The 13,323-nt window shown below is 41.4% G+C and overlaps 1 non-coding gene across 1 annotated transcript; it reads left to right on the top strand.

Annotated features, from left to right (window-relative positions):
• The first annotated feature begins 12,439 nt into the window (after nt 1–12,439).
• Nucleotides 12,440–12,512, top strand: Trnat-agu (transfer RNA threonine (anticodon AGU)). The gene has a single exon. It is a non-coding gene; the product is annotated as a tRNA-Thr (tRNA).
• The last annotated feature ends 811 nt before the right edge of the window (nt 12,513–13,323 follow it).

Genomic DNA, 13,323 nt, shown 5'->3' with positions numbered 1-13,323 from the left:
TTGTTCTGTATTTGTCTTTCAAGGCACTGTCCATTCCGTTCAACTGCACTTCCTAGCAGTTATAATAAAATAAACTGCAAACGTAACTTTTTACCACTAACGTCATAAATAGTTTATTTAGGAAATTTTGTGACTTTGACTTCATCAGATGAGGAGCGTCTATTTAGTACTCTATTTCGCTACTTCCCTGAGATTGCATATATGAATCGAGTGAATGGTCGTAGTGCGAGCTCGTGGTCTAGTGGCCAGCATTGCTACCTCTGGATCACGGGGTCCCGGGTTCGATTCCCGGAGGGGTTGGGGATTTTCTCTGCCCGGGAACTGGGTGTTTGTGTTGTCCTCATTGTTTCATCACATCCTTATCATTCGTGACTGTGGCTAGATTGGAGTGTGAAAAGATTGGAACTTCGTATGAGCGCTGAAGACCGCGCAGTTGAACGCCCCACAAACCAAACATCATCATCATCATGGTAGTGCGAGACTTGCAGTCGTGGACTTCAAAGCGCCGTCCAGCGATGCAGATTTACGTTTTTCATTATTTTACTAATTCGCTTAAGGCAAATACCGGAATGGTGGCTCTGAAAATGACACAGCCTGTTTCCCCAAAACAAGCTTATGTTCCGTCTCTAACGACCACGTCTTCGACGGTACGTTGAACCACAGTATTCCTTTCAAGTTATATGCTGCCGAAACAAAGGCTTTGGACTTTTAGAGACGAATAACATTCCATATTTTACAAATAGGAATCTACATCATCTTAAGATAACTACTCGCCGACTGTGCGAAAATGAAAGTTTATTTTTTTAAGTGTTTAATTTTTTTAGGTCCGAAATGTTCAAACTTGAGTTAAATTAATCGATTGTACTAATTTACTTTGAGGGTTCCCTTTCGGTCATTGTATATATTTTTCTGTGTGTGTATCTTACCTATCCATCCTTTGATATATCCTATTATTTATCCTTATCTAAGGCCAGTATCATCGACTATGGATACATGCTGATGCTGACAGCATCAACAATTTTTATTAGAGATTCCAATCTTTTTCTTTCGAACACATGTTCCGCTGTTCATTGACATGTATTCGTACCACTATTTTGGCAGCAGTGTTGTTACTTTTGTAATAACACATTTCAAGCGATTCTCATTTCTCAAAATTAGACTACTATTTACTTCCAAGTTGCTTTAACGCGATTAAATGCTACGCAAATACCTATTGTTACAGAAAACTTTCCTCACCAGCGCGAACCCAGTGTTAACATCTTTTCTATACTAATTTTGCGTAAGTTTGCTACCTCAATTTCGTTAGTACTATCTCCATCAAATTTGATTTTCAGTTTATTTTTACTCCTTCTTATTAAAACAAACATAGACTCAAATTGCAACATATTTCTCAACAAATTCTTAACTAACGGAAATGCCGTGACCTTTCGCCTGGTGCAAGTCTTTAGAGTTGACACCACTTCAGCGACTTTTTTGTCGATGGGGATGAAATGATGATGATCAAGACAACACAACACCCAATTCCTGAGCGGAGAAAATCTCCGACCCAGTCGGGAATCGACCCCGGGCCATTAGGCACGAGATTCCGTCACGCTGACCACTCAGCTACCAGGGGAGGATCTTAATTTAACTGACTACGTTCCACTGTGATGACACTTGCTACAGACTCAAAACGTAAAACACAAGTGCAAAACGCAAAAACAATGCCATCTCCAAAGATCTCACCATGGAAGGAATGTTCAACCTTAATTTCCCTTAGATTCATTGGAGGCATTCTCTTTGGATGTTAAAATAATTAGTGCTCTTATTGTAGTCTCCTGAAGTCTCACCATTAGATTTACTACGTACGTCTGTAATGAAACCCAAGGAAATCCAGTTACTGACGTAGATGTCTTTGGTACTGTCCCTGATGGGATAGAGATTAAAAGGAAATTTAGTTACTGGTGTAGGTGTCTTTGGTACTGTCCCTGATGGGATAGAGATTATTATTAACGGACCAGTTGTTCGATTAGACCGAGTTCTGCAAGGAAACCGGTCACTACATTTTTGAAGGAATAATGTAGGATTTAGCGACACCACGGAAATACTACATGGGGACGGCGGGTCACGAATATGAACGGCGAACGCATCGAATATCAATCTCGTGCCCTACCCTTCGCGTCCCTTCGCTAGTGAGAAGCCATTTCGATCATTTCTCCTGACAGTTTAACCTGATTGCAGAAACTGAAAAGGAAAATAGGCATCATTTATCTAGATTTGGGGATTCATATTTATTTAGAGTAGAACTCTGAAAACACGTGATCGATGCTGTTCTAAAGCACCAGATCACGGAAATGTATAGTGTCCTTTCACAAGTTTGTGTGTCCACTTTTGTCCGCCAAGCGAAGTGGCTGCGTGTTTAGGCACTGAGCTCGCATTAGCAAGGAGCGGAGTTAGTATCCCAGTTCTATCGAGGATTTCTGTTGGTGTCCTAACTCACTTCTGTCATATGGCCGAACAGTCCCTCTGAAAGGGATACAGCTTACGTCCTGTCCCGTCCTCGTCGTATCCAAGTAACACTGTTTATAATTACCTACAGATGGCGAGATGTTAAAGCCAAATCTTCTGTCTTTTCTTTTACTTTTGTTAAAACATATAAGTCTTCACTTTCAAAGACGTTAAACCCACAGCGTGTCTGAGTTACATAGATCCAACATGAGTGAAAGGGAGAAGAAGAGAAAGAGATCCTTCTGCAGTGGGCTTGTGGCAGATCACATTCAACTGGTGTTGTTGATCTTAGTTAGCACTAGCGACCTGCTTTTGTGGAAAGCCTATGCCTATAGGAACAGATGTAATCGAGATCTATAAGGACAGAAGTAATTTGGTTGTTCATTAATCCTCTGAACAATAAAGTTTCTAGTAATAGAGACCAAAAAACGTATCTACAACTATCGGTAGTAAACTGTACTGGAAACGCTCGGCATTCATACTATGAAGATTACTAGACAATAACGAGTGCGTCGTTCATACACTTAGGTCACCCACACACTAAAGGCATCTGAATCGTACTATTCACGTAAACCGTTTTGGACCTGGACTCTCTAGTCACACCGTATCGGCGGAACTAAGCGTCTCTGATTAACCGCGTTTTACATAGAATGTTGAAGAGTCAGCGTTTGGCTGCGGTAGCCGGCGTGTGCTTCTTGTTAGGCTCCAAGAATGCTCGGCATTTCCAGATGGGTGAGGCAGCGAGATAAGACGCACGCCAGAATTGAATGTGCTTGACGGTAGTTACTACAGACTCACTACCGTTAGGGCGGAGCTGCGATATTCATCAGCTCCCTCGTTCTCTCCTCATCGTTTTGCTCCACCTTAATACGTCAGTAATATGCAGAAAATTGCCCTATAAAAAAGCCTATGAACATTGTTATACTCCGTTACTTCGGAAACGGCGAGGTAGGCTTTTTTTTCGCTGGCAAGAAATTCCTTTTTGCATATTTAGATGCACCATTACAGAATTCATTCTGAGAACGATTGCATTGTTGCGGTGTATCGCAGGAGTAAAGTAATAGTTAATGTGGTAGTCGGGCTTTTTTATTCGCTTTAGGTAAATTTGTCTTCCAATTTGCGAAGGATAGTTCAAACGCTGTGGCTTTACTGCAGAGAGCTTCTTAGCTAAAGGGAAGCAGTAAAGAGGAGGAGGAGGAGGAGGAGGAGATTAGTGTTTAACGTCCCGTCGACAACGAGGTCATTAGAGACGGAGCACAAGCTCGGGTTAGGGAAGGATGGGGAAGGAAATCGGCTGTGCCCTTTCAAAGGAACCATCCCGGCATTTGCCTGAAGCGATTTAGGGAAATCACGGAAAACCTAAATCAGGATGGCCGGAGACGGGATTGAACCGTCGTCCTCCCGAATGCGAGTCCAGGCAGTAAAGAGAAGAAAACAGCTATGAGAATGTAACTTGAAATGTTGGATAATTACAGCAACAGATATTTTTGTCTAGAATGCGATGCGTTTTCAGACTTAAAACAAGAAGTGCTTTGCTACAGATATAAGTGACAGTGAATTTGATTAACCGTGGATAGGTAACTGAATTTAATAGCTTTGCTGATGGCACGGAAACTGCTTCTGCGGTACAAAATAGACAATTAATTAACGGGAACTCGATTTAAAGAACTTGCGACATGTTTATTGTTCGGGTCTAGTAGTTCTTTATGATGTTAATATGTCAGACGAACAATCTTAATTGCAATTATTGTGCGACAGTTTACATATTTTTACTGCAACTGGTTTTCACTGAAACATTGGACATCATCTCACAATATCATTTACATTTTAAGACTCGAATTGTGTTTCTGTTAATAAGGCTTGAGTAATGTTACGGATATTAGTTTGTTCGAAAAAGTTCCTTATATACAGGGTGACAATTATTGAACCATATGAAGTAAAATAATCATAACTTCTGAACTGTTTGGGTTAGGACATTCAAACTGCACAGTGGGTCGCGGGGCATGATGGGAATTAGCATGGGCTGTGTGGTTTGGTTTAGCAGCGAAGCCCACTTTCATTTGGATGAGTTCATCAATAATCAAAATTGGCGCATTTAGGGGACCGAGAATCCACATTTCGCGATCGAGAATCTCTTCGCCGTCAGTGGGTGACTATGTTATGTGCAATGTCCAGTCATGGAATAATCGGTGCGATATTCCTTGATGGGACGATGACTACCGAACGGTACTTGAAGGTTTCGGAAGATGATTTCATCCCCATTATCCAAAGTGACACTCATTTCGACAAAATGTGGTTCATGCAAGACGGAGCTCGACCCCATTGAAGCAGAAGAGCGTTTGATGTCTTGGAGGAGCACTTTGGGGACCGCATTCTGACTCTGGGGTACCCAGAGGCCACTTGCATGGGCATCGATTGGCCGCCATATTCTCCGGATCTGATCACAAGCCACTCCTTTTTGTGGCGCTATATTAAAGACGAGGTGTATAGCAATAACCCCAAAACCATTGCTGAGCTGAAAACAGCCATTCAAGAGGTCGTAGACAGCATCGATGTGCCGACACGTCAGCAGGTCGAGCAGAATTTCGCTACTCGCCTGCACCACATCATTGCCAATGATGACAGGCATATCGAACATGTCATAACCTAAATCCGAATATCTGCAGTGACGTTTATATGTTGAATAAAGTGTTTGCATGCCGTAGTTTGTAACTAATTTACTTTTTTTCATATAGTTCAATAATTATCACCCTACATATAAGGCTTCCTGATATCCTCCGCTAACTGCAGTAATACCTATAGCCACAAAATGGAGTTAGCGGGGAAGCGTGCAAAGTTGTACGATTTAAAAGAATAAAGCAGGTTAAGGCTATTTTGTAGAAAACTGACTTTTGAGACCGTGACTGTGTACAAAATACAAGTTGATTCTTGCAGAGAAGAAAAAACAACCTGCCAGTGTTAATAACGCTACTTACTTGCACAAGTAGCGCCATTGTCGGTTTAGAACCAAAAGGTTCATCTTCAGGTGGATGTTCACAGTTAGATGCACATTTGTTGTTGTTTACATTAGTGGAGTGAAGAGCCTAAAACTAATTTAAAAAACAAGACATGCGGATCTGAACGTGAATAGCCGTCTGAAGATGAACATGAACGGCGCTATTTACGTAATAAATAGCATTATTAACAGAAGCTGCTTGTTGTTTTCTTCTCAGCAATAACCAACGTGTAATAAGTGAATGTTGTCCATAACTGAAGCAGCTGCACTCCGTAACTGTTCCTTTATGGAGTGTAGAACAAGAACCGCTATGAGGAAATTTGTGGGACTGTTCAGTATAATCACACAAGCTTTCGCTTTAATGGATTCTGAGATCTAAACGATCTGTTCGGCTACCTCAACGACAGAAAATGCATGCATAAACAGCATCAACAGTAGTCGGTTTCATTCCCTACGAAGAAGATGTATTTAGTCCTTCCCTTGTTGAGCAGTAACTCGCAACTGACGAGGCGAAAATTCTAGGAGTCGGTTATATTTGAGTATCACGCTGAAATACTTGCGGGCGAGAAATAATTACTAGAATATTCATAATTTGTATAAACGCTGAGTTCTCAGAAATCTTTAACCTTTAGTTTATTCTGTCCGAAGATGAGACAAGTTTAACCATCAACAGCTTCAGGAATTGCCGGATAACGGCCTCTTACAGACTTCTCGATGAATTTCGGTCTTCAGCGATACAAATCCAGACGCTTTGTTGCTGCTTGTTTTCTAATGTCATCCATGCACCTTCCGTAGCCTTTCATCTAGGTGTTTTCATATCTCTTGAAAGTCCTAGAGCGTAACGTCGAATGACCAGGAAGACGGGGCCACCTCTGCCTGGAAGCGCTTCCAAGCGCTTTCACATACAGTAGTCTTGTTGGTGACGCAACATCTTGTCGGTTCCATGTCAGCTAACTGTGGTGACGTATACAGCTACAACATGTTAATGTAACTGATAGATTTAATGATACAGGATGGTCCAATAATGCGGTCAACCATCAAACAGTACCACATATTCACCTTACGGTTCTCATTAACCATTTCTCTTACAGAGACTGGATTGGTTTTGTCACAGACACAAGTATTATATTTGTTTGTTATACCACATAAGGAAAAAATGAGTTGGTCTGAAATTACCACAGTCTTTAAATGCTCAGAAATATTCACTAAAAACTGCATTTCCTTTGCAGCAACTGCATTGGTTATGGGTCCAACGGTAAACGTTTCCTAAGGACTCGATTCACGGTTACCTTAAGGACAGATACTCCCGTGAGGCTATCCGAAGAAACGCTGGAATGTAACTCATATACGTTTTATGTGTGGTTGACGTGCCCGTGGTTGCCCAGAACGAAGCTTCACCTCCAAATTGCCTGTCTGCAGGAACCTGCAGGAGCGACTGCCGGAGGGTGGTTTATTTCCGTACCGTATGGCATTTGGAAGTCCCTATGCTGTCTTTTTTCTTTAGCGAGTATTAATGTGCTAAAATATTGATACTCTCTGAAACCACAAGCACACTAAGAAACGAACACTGTTAGTAGATGTCATTTGCTTGGGATGTTATAAAATATTAGGTAGCATCTGAACAGCGCTTATAGTATCGATGTTTGATTCACAGGAACCAACCGCTGTGTACACATGATGTTTGATTTGCTGGCACTAACCGTCGCTTACAAAGTATGCCTAGGCTGCAAGCTCAGCCTTCGCTGAGAGCTAACATAATAGATACTTCGTAATTTACAGGAATGCCTGACCCTTTCGTAGACATCACAATCCAATTATTGTAGAAACCACGTAAAAATGAAATACTACTTTTTCCGGAATCAGTGTAGGACTGACACTCTATGACTTGATAGTCATAATGTTCTGACTAATCAGTATACATTACACACAGAACAGTAATCTTTGAAGTATTTCACTTCCGCTCTACTTCGACTGTTTACGCAATAGTTTCATGCACAGCGAACGATAAGAAGTAGTTTCGTGCGTTATATCAGTTTTACTGTATCTAAGTTCGTGAAAGTTTTTCGGGCACTATTACAATTTCATTTTTCAAGAAACTTTGTACCTTAAAATGGTAATTACACAAAAAATGGTTCAAATGACTGAGCACTATGGGACTTAACTTCTGAGGTCATCAGTCCCCTAGAACTTAGAACTACTTAAACCTAACTAACCTAAGGACATCACACACATCCACGCCCGAGGAAGGATTCGAACCTGCGACCGCAGCGGTCTCGCGGTTCCAGACTGTAGCGCCTAGAATCGCTCGGCCACTTCGGCCGGCGGTAAATACACAGTCAGATGATTTATGTTTATATCACTTAACTGAAAAGACGTATCTAAATTCTTCCGCAGTCTCGAATACCGTCAGCAGACGCTATCGAAAACAGGAAATGTGAATTAAAAAATTCAGGCGTTGGAATGGCGTCTTTCGTTTACGGAAAATAAGCAACATTGGATAGTGAAAGGTGGGACGATTTTATATTCCACTGAATTCTATCCAGTGAATATCTTGAGGATACTTCAGATTAGATTCGATAATTTTAATTGTCTTAGGTCGCAGGATTTGCTTCTAAATTAAATTCCCTGCGTGTACCGTTTCCGTACTTTTTTACACTTGAGCATGTTTCTTGTCGTCAGCGTACTGAATACCGAATGGATATTAAGTAAACGTTTAGACTGAGACAGTTGTCTCAACAGATTCCTAGAAAATTATAGTTAGCTCTTTTGGACGCCGTCTTAAAGTAATACAATTAAGAAAAGTTGAAAATTAAATTCCCATTGGACCTGTTTCATTTACTGCCGGTTACTGTTTTCCCTGTATTACAGGTCAGGCTTTATCTGACCCTTAACGAGCGTCGTAGAAAGAATTCAGACTCACAGGGATATAAAATTCTTTGTCGCTGTTAATAGAGGGCTTTGTAGAGAGCAAGGAGTATGCGCCCGAGGCCGGCTCACAAAATAAATAATGGTCGCTGCTTTTGTTGCTTGCACCTCACTCTCTTCATATGCACAATTCGAGGCAATCATAAAGCACTGGCAAGCCATATAGATCTGCGCAGATACAAACCTGCTATTGTTCGGTACCAATGGCACGAGTGAGCACGTATGTGGTGGAGCTCGATGTGCAAACCTCTTCCGTTCAACTGCAATGCTCTTTATTTGCTTCCACTTATCAGAGATACTGTTAGGCAGCAGCATGTTTCTTTATCCACTTCTGTTGATCTTCTAATTATCCTCTTCCGGTTTCCTCTGGATGCGTAAATGGTGGGTACGTGCTCTTCACCGAAACCTTCAAACTAAGATAAAAATTATTTCTTTGTTCTTTTCTGCTCTCTGCGTCGTACAATGGAAGACGCTTCAGGTTGCCTTGCGTCAGTTACACAGAAACGAACTAAAGTCTGCTACACTACAGTGAACATGTATATAGTTTTTTCACTCTGTTATCGGCAAACCTCAAGTCGATTCCTAATTTTTAGTCAGCGAAAGGATTTAACTGACTAAATCTTCCAACTGATATAATGGAATGAATTAAGTTATTTCTATTTATTAGACTATTTATTATGCACTGAAGGCCATATAGCATTTGCTGCGTTACCCGCTGTTTTCATATGTCGATTAACGTCCCGATAACAAGAAAGCGACTAAAAAAAATCGTGGATAACGAAGTTTACTCATCTGTAAATGATAAACGAATGCAAATGAACCTAAAACATGTTCGTGCTGTGCATATAAGATCCACAAACACATTAAAAATATCAACTACGTAATAATATGAAAGATTTATTTTTATTTTTAGTCATTTCACAAGGGCTCGGATGAAAAACATGTTTTATCAGTTTTTGAGTTGTCTGTCAGGTACAAGATGAAACTTCTGAAAGTTTTGCTGTGCTCATTGTGATTAATATTAACGTCGTCAACAAAGTGGTCCTTGTGCAAGAGGTAATTTATTTAAAACTGCTTCCAGGAAACCTTTCGCTAATGCCGTGTGTACTACGCAAATACCATTCAAAGTTGCATGAAGGGCAGCGTATTAGCTCATGTAGTGTTTGCTCGCAAGAAGTCATGAAATAGTAATGAGATACTTTCCTCAGCACCCTCCTGTCCGTTCGAATGCACCATGAGACGTTTTTGAGTGGCAATGCTGCTACCAACTTAGCTCAATGTTGACATGCAATTCTTTCTTACTCGGGAACATAAGCTGCGCCTGAGTTCAGTGGTAATTTTTAAATTCGTTGCTGTCGGTTTCCCGCACGGTTTTTCTGGTATTCACCCGATGATGTTAAACCACAGACATAGGGACGCGTAATATTCCGTATTGCTTCTAGGTGCCTGAGGCAAAACAAATATTACAACGTATGTGATAGGGTAAAAGCAAAACGGAATCGTATTTTGTTTCTTTTTTCTTTTTACGTAGACGTTCCCTGTTCTGAGCTTTGATGGACACGCCCCGCAGGCGATGGCCAAGAAGCACTTGTCGATGTACCAATGAATGGTGGGTCTGTCTTGCTGGTCAAGGTTTCTGCAACTCCACCGGTCGCTAACCTTTCTTCTCCTGGGTGGCCTACTCCGAACAGGTTTAACGTAATGGCTTCTTAATTTTCTTGTATTGTTTAATTGAAATTTGAGAACATCATCGCAAATGGCTGACTAACAAGATCTTCAGGTGCAAGTTACGAAAGAATCTTTAATAGTGTTTCGAGGTAGAATACTTTCTTTAAATAACAGCAGTCCTCGCTTAAAAGGTTAACAACAGGTTATACAAACTTTTGAATCAGCTTTGTTAATGGCTGTGAACGAGATTCAGGCTAATAGTTTTTAAGGAGTACAGTTGCGCTATAAAATTTCTTGCTGTTTTCAGTTTAAGCCATACCGTTTATACTTTATCGCTCTTCCCCAAAAAAGAATAAAACAGTGGTGGAGAATGATTTATGATGGCCGTGTTTTCTTCTTTTATTTAAATTTATTTTTACTTGGTCTCTGACACGAACGACTGATGTTTATAGACTTCACTCCTTATCGCGATTGATGGGATCTTATAAGCAGGAATATTACATACCGTATAACTGTTGTATTAATCATTGTGTAGCACGAAAACTCAAACTATCTTCCTGTGCTAATACTGAAATTAAAGTTTATAGCTCGAACGGAGCTAAAGCTGGAGCACGAATTTGAATTTCTGACGGAATGATGAAATGAAATCGTAATGACATAGAAAAATCTATTTCGGAGTGGAGAAATAGAGAGACTAAAAATTACTGCATTGTTAATTACGAAATGGAGCTACACAGTTTTTACAGTACTTTGCACAAAGCATTCGACAAGGACTACTTACTTTTATCAGTGCAGTTTCGCGTCTATAAAATACGAATAGAAACTGGAGAAGAGATTAAGATTGAATTTTTTACTTATGGAAAATTATCTGAATACTGTCACATATAAGGATCTAATGTAGCCGTTAAGTTACGAATATAACTGCAGATGTATAGTTCTCGACTGCTGTAAATCTGCTCATACAAGCCGTGTGTTTTACCTGGGAACTTAATGTTCAATCAGACGGAAGGACGCTTGGAGATAAACGCCCCATCATCTTTGAAACCATAGGTTTGCCACAAACTCTGACTATACAACGACAGAGCCGAAAATAGGCCATCATCGTTTCCTTATAACATGCGAGTTCAGTGAATTAGGGCAACCACGTAGAATCTACGAAGGAATGGTCGTACGAAGTAAGGGTATAGTGCCTTAAGTACTGCACAACTCGCTTGATAATAGAGTTAAGTAACTTCTTAAAAGCGGTATGTCCAATATAGTTTTTGTTGTTTACGTGAAAAAGCTAAGAACATTGTAAAATGAAGCAGTATTACGTGAGTGAGAGAAAAAAGCCCCTGAAAAGTAGCAGTGCGAGAACCCATAGGTAACTGTCGTCGGAAATAAAATTCATCGCCGTCATCATGGAGGAGGGGTCCTGTATCAAACTCTTAAGATAACTTCTAATGAGGAACAACTTCCTTTACAGATATTTACCGACACGGTGCTTTTTCTTGTCGTTTCATTACATTTTGAAATTCACTCATAATATCTTAAGCGCAACATTAATACACACTACAATGATTTACACTACACAATTACCTATACGCCTGACACATTACGTACGGTGATCGGAGGAAGAAAACGACAAACCACCTTCACTAGGAGTCTACCGTGGATGCAGTGAGATGCACTGCCTGATAAAATAAAGTGGAGAACCCGGAAGACATGGTCGAATATCAACGCAACGTGCGCGTACATAACATTGGCGAGTACGTAAATATGTATGTGCTGTCAGTGCTTTCGAACATGTCCGAAAGAAAGGACACCATTTTGATCCAGCAGCTACTGTGAATTAAGACAGAAAGGAATTCGGGACATTGGCTGCGAGTGGATATTAACTTAAATGGATGGGGAAAGTTGAAAATTTATGCCAGATTGGGATTCGAACCCAGGTCTGCTGCTTACTGGGCATATACTCTGACCGCTAAGCGATCCGGTTACAGTGGCCATCACAACTCGGGTAGTCCGTGTCTGTTCTTTCGGACATTTTCCGTTGACTTAAATAAATGCCCACTCGCAGCCAATGTCTGTGATTCCTTTATGTCTTAATTGATAGTTGCTGGTGAATCAAAATGGTATCTGCTCTTTCGGACATGCACGAAAAACAGACAACACACACACATATATATAATTAAAGCGAAGATGGTCAATGATCTCCTCAGTGCGGATGCACGCCAGACCGGAAGCCTTACGGGAATCGTAGAAATGCCACCGGTAATGAGGTAATGGGCAAGGGGAACTATATTAGTTGTGTTTGGATAAGCTGAGAATTTTTGTTTGACGGGAGGCGTGCAAGGGTAGTCCATGCAGCTGCGGTGGCCACTTTGTCTGGATGGCTTAGTGGTCAGAGCATCTGCTTAGTAAGTAGGAGACCCAGGTTCGAATCCTGGTCCAACACAAATTTTCAACTTTCCACACTGATATAAATACGAGTATATGCCCACTCGCAGCGAATGTCTGTAATTCCTTTGGAAATGTAACTGACTGATGATGATGTTTGGTTTGTGGGGTGCTCAACTGCGCGGTTATCAGCGCCCGTACAAATTCCCAACCTTTACTCAGTCCAATCTCGCCACTTTCATGAATGATGGTGAAATGATGGGGACAACACAAACACCCAGTCATCTCGAGGCGGGTGAAAATCTCTGAACCCGCCGGGAATCGAACGCGGGACCTCGTGCTGGGCAAGCGAGAACGCGACCGCGAGACCACAAGCTGCGGACTAACTGACTAGAGTTGCATTTCTCTGTAACAGGTGGAACGGCCGTCAGAGTGCATTTGTGCTGTTCGTTATCAGTGCTGTTTCCACGCTTGTTTGGGTATATAAGGGCTGTAACAGCGTCAGATGTTGGGTGATCAGTGTAGGACGCAGAAATGCTGCGTATTCATGTGAGACAGCGCTGTCAGCACCTGACAGAGTTTGAAAGGAGACTCATTGTGGGTTTTCATCTGGCCGGAAGGTAGAATCGTGTAACATAGAGATTTGAGTGGCATTCATATACGACAGTGATCTGACGTTGGACTGAATGGGAACCTGAGGGCAGGCACAGTCGTCCAGGTTCCGGCCGTCTACGTCTGACCACTACAAGGGAGGGTCACTGTATTGTGCATCAACCACATCGTAACCCTCTCATATCTGCGCCTGTCGTCCGAGAACAACTCTCTGCAACATCCTATGTGATTCCACACCATTCATTGGAGAATAGCGG

The sequence above is a fragment of the Schistocerca cancellata genome, chromosome 4, assembly GCF_023864275.1.
Source record: "Schistocerca cancellata isolate TAMUIC-IGC-003103 chromosome 4, iqSchCanc2.1, whole genome shotgun sequence".
Classification (NCBI taxonomy): Eukaryota; Metazoa; Arthropoda; class Insecta; order Orthoptera; family Acrididae; genus Schistocerca; species Schistocerca cancellata.
This window is presented reverse-complemented; position numbering and strand designations above follow the sequence as displayed.